The sequence below is a fragment of the Sardina pilchardus genome, chromosome 8, assembly GCF_963854185.1.
Source record: "Sardina pilchardus chromosome 8, fSarPil1.1, whole genome shotgun sequence".
NCBI classification, from domain to species: Eukaryota; Metazoa; Chordata; class Actinopteri; order Clupeiformes; family Clupeidae; genus Sardina; species Sardina pilchardus.
The window spans coordinates 13206129-13214823 of NC_085001.1; the positions used below are offsets into that span (position 1 = coordinate 13206129).

At 46.5% G+C, this 8695-nt stretch overlaps 1 protein-coding gene across 1 annotated transcript in view; it reads left to right on the forward strand.

Annotated features, from left to right (window-relative positions):
• The first annotated feature begins 976 nt into the window (after positions 1–976).
• The window catches only part of rhobtb4 (Rho related BTB domain containing 4), a 44466-nt gene continuing 36747 nt past the window's right edge, over positions 977–8695 (forward strand). Inside the window, exon 1 of the mRNA XM_062542782.1 lies at positions 977–1894. The gene's annotated coding sequence lies outside the window, so the exon portion shown is untranslated. The remainder of the gene's footprint in view (positions 1895–8695) is intronic.

Below are 8695 nucleotides of genomic sequence, written 5' to 3' on the forward strand. Positions count from 1 at the left end.
TGACAGCATGACCTGTAAGTGCTTAAAATTGATGATTAGCTCACAACGAACCATGTGACTGATTCTTCGTCTCTGCCGCAGTTAAAAATTTATCCATGGCTCATTATCAAAATCATATGTAGGAGTTGATATTAGGACATAACATGCCCTGCCCAAATGTACCATGTGATTCACTTGATCTAACAATTAGTAAATACTCACTCTTGTAAGGAAGATCAGCTATACCTTGACTGAGTGCTGTCATTTTGTAGGAGAAATACAAACATGCCGACCATACCATCAGAAGTCTGCAGCCCTAATTTATCTGATTCCAGAAACACCTGCTTTAGGTCAAACACACATCAGTGAAGCTAGAGCTCTTCAACTTTACCATTCAGCTGTACTCAGGGCCACTATCTTCTTTGTTATTCAAAGACACTTGAATTAAACTGGATCAGACTGTCTGCCCTCTGACACTTCATGTGACTAATGCGTTCAAATTGAAATTTGGTTTATTTTTATAGCCTACTTGCTTAGTTTATAAATAGGTCAAATTGTTCCACAAAACATGGCTGTAGTCGGGAGAGCGAGATAGAGAGACAGAAATGACACAGGCTCAATTTTAATGGTAGCCTACTTTTTAATAGGCTACATTAGAACTGCAGTGTTTAATGAAATATCAGCAAACACATAATACATAATCTCATTGGAGCCGCTATGGACATGTGGATTGGCGAGCGGACCGTAAAAATTTTAGCAGACATTAGTTCGCCCCATCACAATTACGCATTCGATACGCATGGTGAATAATCACATCAGTCTGATAAGACGACACACCATGCGCTATAAGTCTGGCCGGGCTCCCTCCTTGCAAGTGAGAGAGCTGACCTCCCACTTTATGAATGGATGGGCGTGGCGGGGGACAGTTTCATAGCGCATACTGAAGTCTATCGGGGCTTCACGCCCGGGACCACACAGTCAGGCTCATCGATGATGAGGTACTAACGGAGTGCGTAGAGCAGCGAACGGTTCCAACAGCAAAAGTCCGGGCGAGGCTTCAGGGCAGTGTGGTCAGACATACGCTGACTGACTGAGAGGCTACAAGCGCGAACGCTCGCAGGTTGAGCGGGAACAAAGGACCTGCATTCCCAGATGACATTTTGTAGAACAAGTTTCTTTGTTCAAGATAAAAAAAAACCAAGTCATTAACCATTAATGGGCATTTCAACACGCTTTACGATGACCATGAACTGTAGCCCTCATACTTTAGTGAAACTTGGAGAAATGCGACGATGAAGCTGCATTCGTAGACTGTACATTAAATGGGATTTAACGGAATGTCATTGTGGTGAGGACGAACCCTGCAAGACGCTTGAGAGGTGTGACTGGACTGGGGTATGTCAGGGTGGAGAGTCTAATCCTGAAATCTCGTTTTTAAGGCGTGACGGCGACAACAAAAGGACGCGAAAACTCGCATCAGCACCAGTGAATACAAAGACGCAGAGCAAGCGAGTCTATTAACTGGCTGTGTACAGCTATTGGGTCTCAGTTGTTCCGTTCCTTTTCTAAGAGATAAAGTGTCGAGTGCTACCCCACAGCCACGACCATCTTCACCCGAACCGAGCGAGTCGTCAGTAGCCTACATTCTGGGTGATCTCTCCAGCATCACGTTGTTCTAAGCGCACATCATCGTCCACGCAAGAGTTTCAACGAAACCCATTTTCTTAAACCAATCTTTACCTTTTTTTATTAGTTAACTGAGAGTATAATTGATCCTCAAACAAAAGACTTGACGATAAGTGACCGAGAGCCGAACCTCAGATCCAGGCTGCTCGGATCCAAGCTGCTCAGCTCCAAGCTGCTGGCGTACGTGGCGCATAGCGAAACGATTCTTGAGGTGAATGAGGAATTGAAGGTAAGACCGCCCAATGATAGTAGTAATCCGCAAGACATGCGAGCTGCTATTGTGTTTGTTGCCTGTACGAAACATATAGCACACTTTTGAAATCTTGGTATTTATGACATGACACCGATGTTGCCACAGTAAATCTCACCAGCAAGTTTCATGGCAACACGTGTATGATGATTGCATAACGAGAGGGATATCTAACATAACTTCGGAATTGCAATTTTTCGTTTACATTAGTTTTTCAGTCCCTTTCTCACTGTTAACTTTTCTAAATGTTTGTCCAGTGTTGTGGTTATGCAACGCGTTCATTTTAAGAAGCTGCAGACTAGACTTAAATACTAAACGGACTCTGAAAACATTTATCAGATTGACTGAGAATGCACTTAAGACACAGTTCTCGATTCTCTACTTCTACATCCTGGTTTTGAAACAGTGAAAATGTCAGCGCACTGTAACTTTTTAGGCATGGACGTCAAAGTGTTACTGTAAGTGTAAGTGCTACTGGAGTAAGTAGAGAGCTATGTTTTGAAACAGTCCAGAGGGTGTGTCAGCTCAGCCTTACATGATTACACGACTGGTTTCGTTGGTGTCAGTTTATAAGGGAATGCCCGCCTGGACAGCACAACATCTCATCAGATCAGACAACAATCTGTATACCGAGCTTTATCAGGAAAAAACCGCCAGCCTATATCATATTGATCTACTCTGAAACTTCTGCTTCTGTGGAAGACTTATCGCATTAACTCTTGACAGTGAAGGTGCATACAGATAGCATACAGATAGCATAGGCCTACAGATGGTTTCAATGGCAGTTCAATGATCCACACGTTGTTGGTTCATATAACCTGTCATGTGTCAAAAACGGCGCATTATTACTGTAAAGCAGGTTTTCATGTCTGGCCACAGTGGCAGTAAACGGATGGCCTCAGTGATGATGTAAGTGTACAAATCACTGCATTGTTTGCAGGGAATATTTTAAAGCACATTAACAAACTCTTCACATGTAAACCTGTCAAATACAACCATGAAACTCTTTTAACTGAAGGCAATTAAAATAGCTTTATGAGGTGGGTCAGGTGTGTAGTGTGGCCGAGGTTAACCATAATGTATGTTCTTGTTGTTGCACTCTTTTGGAATTCAAGCTATTCCTCCCCAGGGCAAGTTTTAGTCTGTCCCACAGAATGCACTTGTCTCCAGAGAGGGTAGCCGTTGTTGTTGGTTACTAGTGTTAGTGGGGTTGCACTCCAGACATTCCAGCCTGCTCGAGTACCAAGAGCACAGGCCAGCTCCACGCAGCTGGGCGCCATATAAGAGCCTGTGTCTTTGTGGGCTGTTGAGCAATATCTCTCCCCCCCGCACTGTGAGGCTTTGCTTGGGGTGGGGGTTCGTGGTGTTGTGTGTGTATGTGTGTGTGTGTGTGTGTGTGTGTTGTGGACGGGTGCTAGCGACGCTTGGCAGAATCCAACCTACAGCAGCCATCGCGTCAGAGTCTCTAGCCGACACAAAGACACTCCTGACACACACACACACACACACACACACACACACACACACACACACACACACACACAAACACATACGTCATGCTAATAGACAGGCACACATGTAATCATGTATAGACGGAGAGACGCAAACATTTTGGCATGTTGTGCACACACCCACCCACCCACCCTCACACACACACACACACACAAACTCACAAAGAACAGGCCCATAGAGAGACATGGTCTTCCTGTCACAATGTGTCTCTGTAGGATAGCAGTGCACTGTGGGAGGAGAGAGGCAGCTGACACTGAAATTGTCGGTTGTGTAAAGTTATTTGGCTGCCAGTCACCAAGGCCCATTGGTGTGAGATAGTGGGAGACAGAGAGAGAGAGAGGGAGAGAGAGAGAGCGAAAGAGAGAGAGAGAGAGAGGGAGAGAGAGAGAAAGAGAAGTAGTTGGCTCAAAGATTTTTGGGTGGAGGAAGGCAGCAGATGGATGGAGTATGAATTGCAGCAGGCAACAGCTGCAAAAAAAGGGAAGAGAAAGAGAGAGGGGATCTTGTCTGTGGAAGGCTTGACTTTTCAAAGGCAGTGAAACAGACAGTGGTAGAGTGTGTGTGTGTGAATGCGTGCGTATGTGTGTGTGTGTGTGTCTGACTGTCTATCTTTGTAGATGTCAGAGTGGACCCTTTTTTCATTTTTAAACATGTAGACACATATTATTCATTATTCAGATAATGGGAGGGGGTGCTGATCCTGATATTTGACTCTTCACTAAGGAAACAAGGTTTCCATAGCCTGATATGACTAAAATGACCCTTTGCAAACAAGAAAATGATGAAAGATGTTGTCTTTATGGAGCACGTTTTCTCATTACAGATAGCCACAGAGTGTCGCATTGAGTGTGTGTGCACATTTGTGTGTGTGTGTGTGTGCGTGTGTGCATATGCGTGTGCGTGAGTGTATGTGTGAGTGTGTGTGTTTGAGTGTGTGTGTGTGTGTGTGTGTGTGTGTGTGTGTGTGTATGTGTGTGTGTGTGTGTGAGTGTGTGTGATGGTGATATGCACATGCCTAGGGAAGGGGTTGGGGATGTGTCTCTGCATGTGTTGCACTGTTGAGGGACCTGTTGATAGGGAGGTGTTGTGGAAGTGAGGACAGGCCTCATGAGAGATAAGAGCTCAGCTCCAGCCGGTCCCTGCAGCCTTACTCCACTCCTCTCCACTACACTCCACTCCGCTCCGCTCCTCTCCACTCCTCTACTCTTCACTCCATTCCTCTTCTCCTCCAGGCCTACATGCCAGCTGACACTCAACATGTCCCTCTAACCCTCACACACACACTCACACACACACACACACCAACCGCCCCCCACACACCCCATCCCAACACTCCCCAATCTCTCCTCTCCCCTTCCTGTCTGCATGCCAGCTTTACCCCAACTTGCCCCCCTAGCCCCCATCCCAAAGCCTTCTAATCGGCCCGTCAGGAGTTGTGTATGTGTGTGTGTGTGTGTGTGTGTGTGTGTGTGTGTGTGTGTGTGTGTGTGTGTGTGTGTGTGCACCCTGAGGTCCACAAAGTCTGCACAGATAGGGCCAGTGGTTGCACAACCCCTGTTGACACACTCAATGGGATAAGAACTGGGCTCTTAAAGGGGAAAGGTTCCTTGTTGTACTACGATGATACTGGCAAGGATGACTGACTAGGATGATAATTGCATCTTACGCCACATACACAGAATCTGTCGTCATGGCAGTTTAAGCTGGACAGCAGATACAGTATGTGTGGTTGTGGAGAAGGGTGTGTGTGTGTTTGTGTCCAGACTCTCTAAGTCTGGGTTAGTGTTTCCACATTACCTCAACAGAGGCATTCCCTGTCTTCATCTTGCACAAAAACTGTAGACATCGGTCTTTTCTTGCTCGTAAAGTCCCTCCAAGTTGTCTTAATGTGAACACATCACAAATCTGTTCCCTGGTCTTGACCCTGTTGCCTGAAGTCTGGCATCCAATAGAGGACATAAACTGGCAGGGTTTAGAAAGTAATTAAATCCTAGAACTGTGGTGGTGGTGGTGGTTGTGGTATTGTGTTTATGTGTGTGTGTGTGTGTGTGTGCGTGCGTGTGAGTGTGCATGAGTGCGTTCACGTACAGTATGTGTGTGTGTGTGTGTGTGTGTGCGTTGTTAGTAAACTGCCTGTTGATGGACTTTGGACCATTTATGTCACTGGCTCCCTGTTAATTTTTCTTTTTTTTTTTTTGGTGAGATGTCACCTTTAAATAAGTGGCTGCTGGACTTCTGACCATTAGAACATTTGCATGCACACACAAGCAGTCATGGTCATCTACATGTATAGCTGAGAAGAAGCAGTATATCAGCAGTAGATCACACCTGTGTGCGGCACATCTCTGTGCTGTTCTTATCTGGGCCGTGTGCATGATTTGCGGTATGAGTCCGTTGTGAACAGCTTGTGTGGAAACTTGGACGCTGGTCCAGCTGAAGCAGGAAGGCAGGGGGAGTGTAAATCCCAGCAGCATCACCCAGGAATCTGTGCTCGCCGCGCACAGAGGCCAGCGACTCGTTTCAACTCGTCTGGTTGTGTGCACCATTAGTTGGTGAATGTTTCCTCTCTGCATGATCAGTGGAATGGTTCATACCTTATAGGAGGACTTTGTTTGGTGTGTTTTGCTGAATGTTCATTGTAGATTTGAATGATACACATCATAGACATACACATAAGAAAATACTGATATTAAAAAAAACACTGTTTGTATGTCTACATGAGATTTTATAATTGCATGTAGTTGTATTTAAAATATCTACGTATATTATCAAAGCGGAAGACCTCTTTAGACACATCTTTTAGACACACATTTTTTTCGTTTGACTCTAATTCATTAACATTTCTTGTATATAGAGAGAGTGTTCTGGGTGCCTGTTTTTATTCTGTGACCAACATTTGTCACCTTCAGCCACTTACTGAATGATTTTTGCCAAGTGATCATCATGCAGGTCCAGTGCTTGTAGGGAGTTGTTTGTACATTTTATTTATATACTTGTCAGATGCTGTAGTAAAACAGATGCCTCTACTTATGGCTCATGTCTACTTCAATGCACTCGAGACCTTGTGACAAGAGCAATTGAAAAGTTACATGCTATCAGACACCATCTCATGTGCCACAATTGAAGGTGTGGGGTTGATAAAATCACATTAAGTCAATGCTTTTACGAGCATATTGCTCTTTTCCACTATCTCTCCTCACCTTTATTTTTAAATGTGTAAATCTTATACGTAGTTGGAGCACGGTGTGGTGTGTGCTGTGGTGTTAGAGTGACTGAGTTCAGAGTTCTGGCACAAAGTGTTTCTCTACCCATAGAGAACTTCACACTGAACCTAATCTAAACAAACAACAATCCCGACTACTGACCTCCGCTCAGATCAGATGACTCAGAGCGTTGTCAGTTAGCAGTGACCGTTGGGTATCTGTGACAGGGGTCAAAACAATAATCCCTCTATCCACTTCCTTCCTCCGTTATTATGACATCAAGGCCATGGTTAATTGTTGTGTAATCCTCCCAAGTAGAAGTTCCTCTGGATGTGTTTTGCATGGGGCTTTCAGTCTCTCTCTCTCACACACATACACTCATCACACACAAATAGAGTCACACACGCCTAGGCCCATCTATACACACACACACACACACACTCTGGTGGTGACATGTGGTCACATGGAGTGTACTGGCCAGTGACATCTGCACTCTTGCAGCCGTCCGCCGCTCCAGAAATAGCTGGATCCCGGTATGGATTTTTCCATGGCTTTTTGGAGATCTCGTTTGAATTGTGCAGCCAAGCGCGCCAGACTGTTGATTCCGGGATGGGGTGGACTAGGGTGGGGTAGGATGTCTCTGTGTGTTTGCAGAGTGTGTGTGTGTATATGTGTGTGTGTGTGTGTGTGTGTTTGTGTTTGTGCGCGCGTTCACGTTCGCCTATGTTCCATTCACTGAGGGTGCACACATTGTAATGCACCCCCCCCCCCCCCCCTTCCACCGTCTGTTTTTTTATGCGAGGCTATTTTGGTGTGTGTGCATGTCGAACATGTGGAAATGCATACCAGCGCTATTAGAACATCACACAAACACAACAGCAGGCCTGTGTAATCTCAACAAAGCTTCTTCCTGTTTCCATTAAAAGTCTCAGCCTATCAGGGTCAGAGGGCTCCTGAGTCCTGGCCCCTAGGCCTGGTCAAGGCCGGCACTCCAAAGTGCCATGTCAGGGTCTTGCACACAGCGCTCCGTCGTGCAATATTTTTGTATTTTTTTTAAAGTATATTTTTTGCCGTTTTTTGCCTTTAATTGTACAGGACAGTGAAGACAGACAGGAAGCGAATGGGAGAGAGAGAGACGGGGTGGGACCGGGACATGACCGCAGGTCGGACTCGAACCTGGGTCCCCCGTGGGTGCTACTAGGACCCATTCATGGTATGGTCGCTGGAGCCTGTTGCGCCACAGCGCTCCGTCGTGCGATATCTAAAGTGTCCGGTTTGGGTACCGCGGTCAGAGAGGTGAAGCTCAAGTGGGTCATCTCATGTTTCTGAAGGAGTGTGGAAAGGAACGCGAGGAGGCTTCCTCAAGCCTTCGGTCGAGCCTTTTAGTGTTTTGGTTTGCCAATACAGACGATCTGTCTCATGAGTGCTGTCTGATGTGTGATCTAGATAACACCATGTAGATATCCTTTCGGGTCATCTGTGATGGAAAGTGTTATGCGCGGTTCTAAGTGGAATGCTTGTTGGAATAAGTGTTTTTTGTCAGAGGGTAAGAATAGAGAGAGTAGCTGGAAAGCCATTCTGTTTTTTTTCTTCCATCTTCCCACCACCTTCCATCAACCCCCAGTCCACCCCTGCTCTCTCCCCCTCTCCCTCCCTCCCTCCCTCCCCCCTCCCCTCTCCCCAGCTCCCTTGCTCCAGAGGTGGACAGCCTGATCCATCCGCAGCGTTCCAGCTCCAGCTCCTCAGCGTTCCCTGCTGGCCCGCTGGCCGGCTCTGTTTGGCTTGGCACGCCAGCGTGTTTGATCAGCATGCTCCCTGAAACCTGCCTCTGTTCCCATACGCCGGCCTCCGCGTTCTCCCCCTTCACCTACCCCCCCCCCCCCCCCCCCCCCTTCACAGCCCCTCGGCTCCTAGCACACCATCTGTGCTACCACAGTGCAAGTGGAGTTCTCTCGAGGCAGGCCAATGGCCCGCCTTCAAGATGATTGTTGGGATAGTGTTTTGCCCTGTTTTGCTACGGAGTTGAGTGTGTGTGTGTGTGTGTGTGAGTGTGTGTGTGTTTCTG